Source organism: Pseudophryne corroboree, chromosome 2, assembly GCF_028390025.1.
Source record: "Pseudophryne corroboree isolate aPseCor3 chromosome 2, aPseCor3.hap2, whole genome shotgun sequence".
Classification (NCBI taxonomy): Eukaryota; Metazoa; Chordata; class Amphibia; order Anura; family Myobatrachidae; genus Pseudophryne; species Pseudophryne corroboree.
In genome coordinates this window covers 402,840,587-402,850,321 of record NC_086445.1, presented here as the reverse complement: position 1 = coordinate 402,850,321, position 9,735 = coordinate 402,840,587, and the positions used below count along the sequence as shown (strand labels likewise).

The 9,735-nt window shown below is 47.7% G+C and overlaps 1 long non-coding RNA gene across 2 annotated transcripts in view; it reads right to left on the bottom strand.

The window, feature by feature from the left end:
* Positions 1-9,735, bottom strand: part of LOC135023775 (uncharacterized) — a 53,323-nt gene that overhangs the window by 19,336 nt on the left and 24,252 nt on the right. The window lies entirely within an intron of this gene.

Below are 9,735 nucleotides of genomic sequence, written 5' to 3'. Positions count from 1 at the left end.
ATTTATGTTTCACATACACCTTATACACACAGCCTGAAGGTCATTTAATACAATATTTTTGATAACTTTGTGTATTAAACAAGGTTTGTGTACATTGAGCCATCAGAAAACAAAGGTTTCACTATCTCACTCTCAGTCAAAAAAGTCCGTATTTCGGAATATTCCGTATTTCGGAATATTTGGATATGGGATACTCAACCTGTATATAGCCACACTTAACTTGCAGAGCAAGCTGCTACGCGGCTAAAGAATAGACCATAAAGATTACATATGCTAGTTTTCCTGAAATTACTGTAAACAATAAGACATTGAATTTGCACTGGGTACGCAATTTGGCAAGATACTTTCCAGTGTGATCTACAGAATGATTGTGATACTGAAAGATATAACAGACATCAAACTGATCACTTTTCAGCCTGCTTGAAGATTCATGTACCAGATGACAACGGTATTCTGAATTTAAATTCTAGATTTCCTGATCTAAGGCAATCAGTAAAATACAAAATTTCTCTTACGTCCTAGAGGATGCTGGGGTCCACATTAGTACCATGAGGTATAGACTGGTCCACCAGGAGCCATTGGCACTTTAAGAGTTTGAGAGTGTGGGCTGGCTCCTCCCTCTATGCCCCTCCTACCAGACTCAGTTTAGAAAATGTTCCCAGAGGAGCCAGTCACAGCTAGGGGAGCTCTCCAGAGTTTCTCTAGTAAAGTTTATATTACAGTTTATTATTTTACAGGGAGGCTGCTGGCAACAGCCTCCCTGCTTCGTGGGACTAAGGGGGGGAGTAGTGTCCGCCCTGCGGGGTCTGAGCCACTATCTCCGCTAACAGGACACTGAGCTCCTGAGGGGATAGATCGTTCCCCGCCACAGGGGATCGCTCACCCCAGAAGCATGCCGCCACCCCCTTACAGAGCTGAAGATCAGTGGCGAGTGAGTCACCGACCCCCCTAGCAAGTGGGAAGACAGCACCATTTTGGGGGCGGAGCTTCTCAGAGCGGACCCAGCAGCGTTCAGCGCCATATTCCTGTCTGCACAACACTGTCAGTGAAGAGCAAGTCCCTCCACAGCAACTCCAGCTATCTCTCACGGTACCAGGGGGTTGTAGAAGAGGGGGGAAGCTGCATAACAACTGTGTAACCTATTAAAAGCGCTGTGTGTGGGTTGGCTCCAATCTCTGTGTCTCTCTTGCCATTCTTGGGGCTGGAACTCTGTCCTCCCCTGTGTTTGTGTGGAGTGTCTGTGGTCTCCATTAGGCAATGTCCAGGGACTCTGTGTCATATGCTGCAGAGGATATGTCCTCTCAGGATGATCCCATTCCATGTAATGAGGATTGCACTGGGTTAGCACAGATTCCAGCAAGGGAGCCTGAGTGGTTATCCTCTATCAAATCTATGATTTCTCAGAATTCAAATAGGGTTGCACAAAATGAATCTGCAACTCAGGCTTTACATAACTCTGTGGCAGTCTGGCCCAGTTCTGGTACAGCAGGGCTCTCCGCTGTATATTCACATAAACGTGCTCTTGCACAGATCATGCAGGATGATACAGATTCTGATACTGCAGACGGTGACGGGGATGTGTTGCGGGGGGCAGCATCTCTTGCAAAAGGGGTGCAGTTGATGATAGAGGCTATTAGGGATGTGTTGAATATTGCTGATACAACACCCGAGCAGGTTGAGGAGGCTTACTTCACTGACAATAACTAGCTAAAATCGCTAACCATTAAAGGAATTAAATGCTATATTTGAAAAGGCTTGGGAAAACCCGGATTAAAAATTCCAGATACCCAAAAGGGTTCTGGTAGCGTTTCCTTTCCCAGTAGAGGATAGGAAAAAATGGAAAAAACCCGCCTATTGTTGACGCGTCAGTATCCAGACTCTCAAAAAAGGTGGTTTTACCTGTTCCAGGATCTACCGCCTTGAAAGAGCCAGCTGATCGTAAAATTGATAATATGCTCGAATCCATGTACACGGCTTCTGGGACAGTACTACATCCCACTTTTGCCAGTACTTGGATTGCCAAATCTATAGTAAAGTGGTCAGGCACGTTACTTGAGGACTCGGATACTATGGAGAAATGTGATGTTGAATTGTTTTTACGTAACATTCAGGATTCGGCAGGATTTCTGGTAGAATCCATGAAAGACCTGGGTTCCATGGCTGCGGGAATTTCCTCCATGTCAGTATCAGCTCATCGAGGACTGTGGTTGCGCCAGTGGTTTGCCGACGCGGAATCCAGGAGAAGTGTGGAGACCCTACCCTACACAGGTCAGGCTCTCTTTGGGGAAGCGTTAGATGCGTGGATCTCCACGGCTATGGCTGGTAAGTCACCCTTTCTTCCCTCAGCTACAACTGCTCAGAAGAAACCCCTTTCTTAAGTTACATCACAGCCCTTTCGGTCTACCAAGCCTAAAAAGGCCAAGCCGTCCAATACCTTCTTTCGGGGAGGTCGGCCCAAGTCCAAGAAATCTGCGGCTGCAGGTTCCCATGAACAGAAACCTGCTCCAGGTACACCAAAGTCCTCCGCATGACGGTGGACTGCACGCCCCGGAGGTGGGGCCGGTGGGAGCAAGACTCAGACATTTCAGTCATGTCTGGGTGTCCTGCGGCCTGGATCCCTGGGTGCAAGATATTGTGTCCCAGGGGTACAGGCTGGAATTTCAAAATCTCCCTCCTCACCAATTTTTCAGATCAGGCTTGCCAGCTCTGCTGGCAGACAGGTCTGTCCTGCAAGAAGCCGTCCAGAAGTTGGTGGAGGCACAGGTCATTGTGCCAGTACCACCTCATTTGCAAAACAAAGGTTACTATTCGAACCTTTTCTGGTACCAAAACCGGATGGTTCGGTCAGGCCCATTCTGAACTTAAAATAACTAAACTCCTTTCTGAGGGAGTTCAAGTTCAAAATGGAGTCTCTAAGGGCAGTGATATCAGGTCTGGAGGAGGGGGAATTTCTAGTTTCTGCTGCGGGGTACGCTGGGCTCCACAAGGATTAACATTGGGGTGTAGAGTAGGATCTTGATCCGAGGCACCAACAGGCTGAAAGCTTTGACCTTCTTCCCAAGATGCATAGCGCCGCCTCCTATATCACCCCGCCTCCGTGCACAGGAGCTCAGTTTGTAAGTTGGTGCCATGCAGTAACAAGGCATACAACAGGGGGGAGGGCTGCTTCTGTAGCCCTAAGAAAAGCTATTTTTCAGAAGAAAAAAGAATAATTGAAGACTTCAAGGGCTGCAGCAGTGTTAGATGTCAGTCAGAGATCCCCTGCTGCAGCTCCATCACTCCCCCAGCGGCGTTGTATACTCCCGCGCCCTGGTTGCCGGGTAACTACAGCGGAGGCTCCGGTGTTCTTCTCGGTTAGTCACACACTCGCCACTGTCTCCTGGATCGTGTGGCCGCGTTCAAAGGGGAGGTAAGGGGTCTCTTTGGCCCGCTGTAATCGCGATCTGGAGCGGCCGTGGGAGGCGGGCTTCGCGCGCTGGCGTGGACACTGTAAAGGGCAGCCGCTCCACTAGCCTCCGGGACACAGGGCACAGGTTAGGTTTTTATCTCTGTTAAAACCTGTTTCATTGCAGCCCGCAGCGCCCGGTGTGGAAGACAGCAGGGGGATAAGGCCTGACCTGTAGCCCCTCCACCAAGCCCAGGGCACCACTTGGGTAAATATTCCCACCCTGGAGCTGCACATCTCTCCCTCACTCCCTGTCAGCCACCATTACACGGAGCTGCGCTGTTCCTGGGACTGCTTGGGCAAATCCTCCTCTGTAAAGCCGCCTGCTCGTCAGCACTGTGCATTTTACAGGACACTTAAATATTCTACCTGTCAGTGGACAGTGTTGGTTAAGAAAGAGTGCATACAGTTAGGGTTGTGTGGTACAAACACCCTGTGATATACATCCAGTACTGTGTTTTGTTATATCTACTGTTTACATATGTATATATAGCTATACTGAGTATTACTTTGTATTGCTAGTCCAGTGCAGTTTTATTGTTTGGTATAACTTCTGCATTGTACATTTGTGACTATATGTGTGTGTTCATGTAGCTGCTGCGTGGCTTCCATCTTGTGTATTTCACTCAGCTTGCTACTCCTATATTCTGTAACCTGAGGGGGCTAAGTGCGTCAGGTTTATTAACTGATATAGTTGTTTCACACGATATACTTACTGTGTATTTTTCTCTGTGATTTATAGTCACCATATATCTCTTGGATTCCAGGTTTGTGCTGACACACTACACTGGGAGTTCTTGCTAGGTATATTGCTGCTAAAATTGTACTAGGTTGCCTGTTATTGAGCTTATCATTATGTCAGCTACACGGGGCAACGGAACTGGGGCTTCTCCCACATTGCGTGGAGGTGATGCTGCAGACACTTTTGAGGAAAACATGGCAGCAGAGAGTTCAGGTTCTGGGGGTTCCATACCTCCCAGTGGGTCTGTAGCACTGGGGGCCAATAATGACCCACTTTGGGCTACCTTCTCCACATAATTAAATACGCTGGTAACAAAACTTACACCCCCTGTGGGACCTCCTATGCCAGTGCAGCAGTTTATGGTCCCTGCAGTCAATCTGCCATGGGCGGATCAAATCTCATCTCAGTTACAGCACTTGAACCGATCGCTGACTAAAAATAAGTCTCACTCTCACCCACCTAAGACGTCTTCTAAACGGGCCGCTACTTCTTCACAATCCACTGCTGCTCCGAACACATCCTCTGAGGAGGATGGTGCATATACTGACCCCACAGACACTGACTCTGATGCTTCTGATGGGGAGGGGAAGTCATTTGATTGAGGCTATCAGGCTCATTCTTCAAGTTTCTGATGAACCTGAGCCTGCGGCTGTCTCTAAAAATCCGGACAGATTTAAACATAAGAACGTGGTGAAACAAGTTTCACCTCATTCTCAACACCTGGCTGACATACGTTAGGAATCCTGGGAAAACCCAGGAACAGAATTCACACGGCATAAGAGACTGTTGGCTCGCTATCCTCTCTCTGCGGAGCTAAGTAAAAATTGGGAAACTCCTCCGCCTGTAGATTCTCAGGTGGCAAGACTGGTAGTTTCTTCAGCTCTGCCAGTGACTACCGTCACCTCTCTGAAGTAACCAACAGATAGACGTGTGGAGGGTTGGTTAAAAGCGATTTACACCCTAACGGGGGCTGTGCATAGACCAACCATTGCAGTGACATGGGCTGCTGAAGCTGTTGAAGCATGGGCTCAGGAGCTGGAGGCAGAGCTACCTTCCAACGCTTCTGATCATGCTAGACAATGTCTCTCATATATTGCCACGGCTTCTCTTTACCTTAAGGAGGCGGCTTCCGATGCCGGGGTGCTGGCGGCCAAGGCTGCCACTACGTCCATCTTGGCTCGACGTATCCTTTGGTTGAGACCCTGGTCGGTGGATGTGGATTCTAAGAAAACCCTGGAGGTGCTTCCTTTTAAGGGAAACATTCTTTTTGGAGAAGACGTCAATAAGATTGTGGCTATCCTGGCTTGTGCTAAAACAGCTTCCTACCAAGTACGGCTCCTTCTGCACCGAAGGCTAAAAGTACTTCCTCTCTGCCCTTTCTTCCTCCAGGAAAAGCAAAAGGTCAGGCGTACCCGAAACAAGCTCGTACTTCCAAACCTGCCAAGCCCAGACCAAAGCGGGGGATCCCAGGGTGGGGGGGTCGGCTTCTAGGTTTTACCCAGGAATGGTTGAAGACCACGGGTAAGGTCGTCACTCAAGGTTACCCCGTATGCTTCAAGAAACGTCCCCCTCATCAATTTTGCCTGACAGACGTCCCTTTGGACCCGATGAAGGCAAACACTCTTCCTTCAGTAGCACAATCCCTCCTGACCACAGGAGTGGTAGTACAGATGCCTCTGACTCAGAGAGGCAAGGGGTACTATTCACCACTGTTCCTAGTCCCGAAACCAGACGGGTCCTCGCGGCCCATTCTCAATCTCTAGTCCTTGAACAAGTATGTGAGGGTCTCTGAGTTTCGTATGGAAACTCTACGCTCTATTGTTCTGGCCTTGGAGCCTGGGGACTATATGATCTCCCTGAACGTACAGGATGCCTACCTGCATATTCCTATTGCAATGTCACAGCAGTGCCTGAGGTTTGCGGTGGGCAACCTTCATTACCAATTTTGGGCGTTACCTTTTGGTTTGACAAAGGCTCCGCGAGTTTTCACCAAAGTAATGGTGGTAATGATGGCTGTACTGCGCCGTCTAGGTGTCAGGATCCTGCCGTACCTGGACGATTTGTTGATCCTGGCAAATTCCCCAGAAATTCTCCTGCATCATCTAGATCTGACTGTCCAGTTCATGAAAGCCCACGGGTGGCTAATCAACTGGAAGAAATCTTCCCTAGTTCCTGCTCGGAGCATGGTGCACCTGGGAGCGTTATTGGACACTCACAACCTGCGGTTGTTTTTTTTTTTTTCCATCAATAGTTTTTATTACGAAATAGAAAACATTTTTATGGGGTACAGAACAAAGAAAAGGGGTTACATAACAACCCAATATAGATGTAGATATGAGGAGGGATACATGTGGGGAGGGAAGAGGAGGGGGAGGGAGCATCCAGACTAAGGGTAAAGGCTAATACACCATAACCAAATATACATACTACTTCACTCATATTTATGCATAGTAGTGATCATCGCCTTGCAGCGGGAAAATAGGGCTCTAGCTCTGAGGGTCAAGTTATATAGGCATAGATTGGTAGAAGGTAGGGAGAAAATTCTAGATTGTGGCTGTCACGGTTCGAGACATGGAGGGTAAAGGATTATAGTGATAGGGGGGAGCAGCCTAACAGCCAATACTATGTACCATCAGGTATCGTCTGGTCGTTCAATTAAGTTAAGTTGGTTTGGGTCGAGCATAGTTGATTTATGAAGATATTGAGACCCTTCATCGGTGGAGGCATAGTGGCGCCACGGGGACCAGTTTGATTTTGGGGGAGGTGGTGTTGGTGGGGGGGGGGATATATTCCGTTTCCATGAGAAAGTGGTGATTTATCTTATGAATAACTTTTAGCAAGTTAGGGGATGTGGGTTGTTTCCATAGTTGAGCCAGGTTGGCGCGGGCGGCTATGAGGATGTGGCCCAGGACATATCTGGCGGATGGGGGAACAGAGGGAGGGACAACATGGAATAGTGCTAGGATCGGGTCAGGGGTGATATGGATGGACAGAACTATTTATCAGGTCAAATATCTTTGACCAATACTCTGCAATCACTTGGCACGACCAGAATATGTGGTAGATATTGCCTACCGAGCCACATAGCCTCCAGCACTGATTGCTATGGGAGGGCCAGAACTTATGGAGCCGGTCAGGGGTCAGGTACAGTCTGTGTATTAGTTTCAGATGCATTTCAGTGTGGTTTAAGCATTTGGATATAGAGTAGGAAGTTAGGAAAATGAGACGCCAGTCATTTGGTGTCAGAGTTCTTCCCAGGTCTCGTTCCCAAGCTAATTGGGCATTCGATTTGGTGTGGGAGGTAGGAGTTATCAGCAGCTTGCACCAGTACGTAATGTCACCCTTAGATTCAGTCAGGGAGAGACGAGAGAAGAGGGTATATGAAGTTGCGTGTAACGTTGTGTAAGTGGAGGGGACTGATCTCCACCAGTGCGCAACTTGCATATAGTGGAAGAGTTCCGTGGCGGGTAAAGAAAATTGTGACTGGAGAGTTGAGAAGGATAATAAAGAGAGTCCGTCAAGTAGGTCACCTAAGCAGAGTATACCTGCACGTCTCCATTTAGATAGGTTGAGATGGGGTATCAGTAGTGCTAATGTAGTAATGGAGATCTGGGAAATGTGAGATATAGGGTCTGGTAGATTGGCGGATAATTTGTCCCAGGTTTGAAGTGCGGCTTGCGTGGTGTGAAGAAGAGTCATATGGGTGGGTCGAAGTGACTTTGGAATGCGGAAAAGATCCGCAAGAGGAAATGGGTTTGCTCGGTTTTGTTCCAGCTCTACCCAACCTAGGTGTGAATGGGCCTCAAAATAATATTTAGTGGGAGCTAAAAGAGATGCCTCCTGGTATAACGGGATACTAGGTAGACAAAGACCTCCGAATGCTCTCGGGAGGACCATTCTGGAAAGGGCCAGTGAGGGCGGTTTCGAGGACCAGACGTATTTAGACATGACAGAGGAACATGTCTGTAGGGTCTTTTTTGGAAACGTATATGGAATTGTGCGGAAGAGGTACATTAATTTGGGTAGTAGAGACATTTTAAATGCCGACATACGTCCCAGCCAGGAGACCTCATAGAATGACCAGGAGTTTGTTAAGGCTTCTAGCATTTCTATTAGGGGAGATAGGTTGACAGTGAAGACGTCAGAGGTGGAGATAGGAATGTTGATGCCCAGATATTTTATTGTGTGTTTCCGCCAATTGTATGCATTGGAGGATTGGGAGAGAGTGGGGTATGTTGAAGGGGAGGGCATCTGTTTTGGTAGTGTTAAGTTTATAATAGGATGCTAGGCTATAGGCATCTAGAATAGAGTGTAAGATAGGTAGGGTTGTCATGGGTTCAGAGACAAAGAGGAGGACATCATCTGCAAAGAGGCTTAGTTTGTGGGAGGATGAGACAAATTGTAGAGCCGGGAAAAGGGGGTTATCTCGTATTGTGATTGCAAGGGGTTCGATTGATAGGACAAATATTAGAGGGGATAGAGGGCACCCTTGTCTAGTACCATTTGTGATGGGGAAGAAATCAGATAAGAAGCCATTGCTGAACACCCGGGCCGTAGGGGAACTATATAGGGTCAGAATAGAGGTAAGTATTCGGTCTCTAAATCCGAATCGGAGGAGGACATCCCGCATGTACTCCCAATTTAATCTGTCAAAGGCCTTCTCAGCGTCCAGGGACAGCAAGAGAAGACCTTGATTTTCAGATAGGGAGTCTATCAGGTTAAAAACCCTTCGCGTGTTATCAGACGCTTGTCTGCCTGGCACAAAGCCAGTTTGGTCTGGGTGTACCAGCAGTGGAAGGAACTTATTAATGCGTGTTGCAATCATTTTGGCATAGAGTTTGATGTCGCAGTTAAGTAGTGCGATAGGCCGATAGTTTTGTACAAAGGCAGGGTCTTTTCCGGGTTTAGGGATGGTAACGATGCGCGCTTCTAAGAGTTCTGGAGGGAGAGAGCCGTGGTCAGAGAATGCATTGAAAAGGGCAGTCAAATGGGGAGAGAGAATGTCATGAAAAGTGGCATAGAAGTCAGAGACAAATCCATCTGGGCCTGGGGCTTTGTTTCTAGGAGTGGATTTGATAGCAGCGGAGATTTCCTCCGCCGACCAAGGGGCATTGAGTGTAGTTAGTTGTTCCTGGGTGAGAGTAGGGAAAGAGAGGTTATCTAAGAACGAAGAGATAGTGGAAGAGGTGGGTTGAGGAGTGGAAGGGTCAGTTGCTAGATTATATAGCTTGGCATAGTATTTTGCAAACTGATTCGTTATGTCTCTGGGGTTCAATATCTTCTGTTTGGTGGGAGAGTAAATACACTTAATCTTGTTCCTGGCTTGCTGAACCCGTAATTTACGCGCCAACATCCTGCCGGCTTTATTGCCAAGTAGATAGAATTTGTGGCGCATCCTATTCAGAGCTGCTTGGGTGCGGGCCAGAAGTAATTTTTTAAGTTGACCTCGAACCTTGGAGATTTCGTTTTTAAGAGTTCTAGAGGGATGGGTTATATTTTGAGATTCGAGATCCAACAGTTCAGCTTCTAATTTCTCTCGTAATTGGTG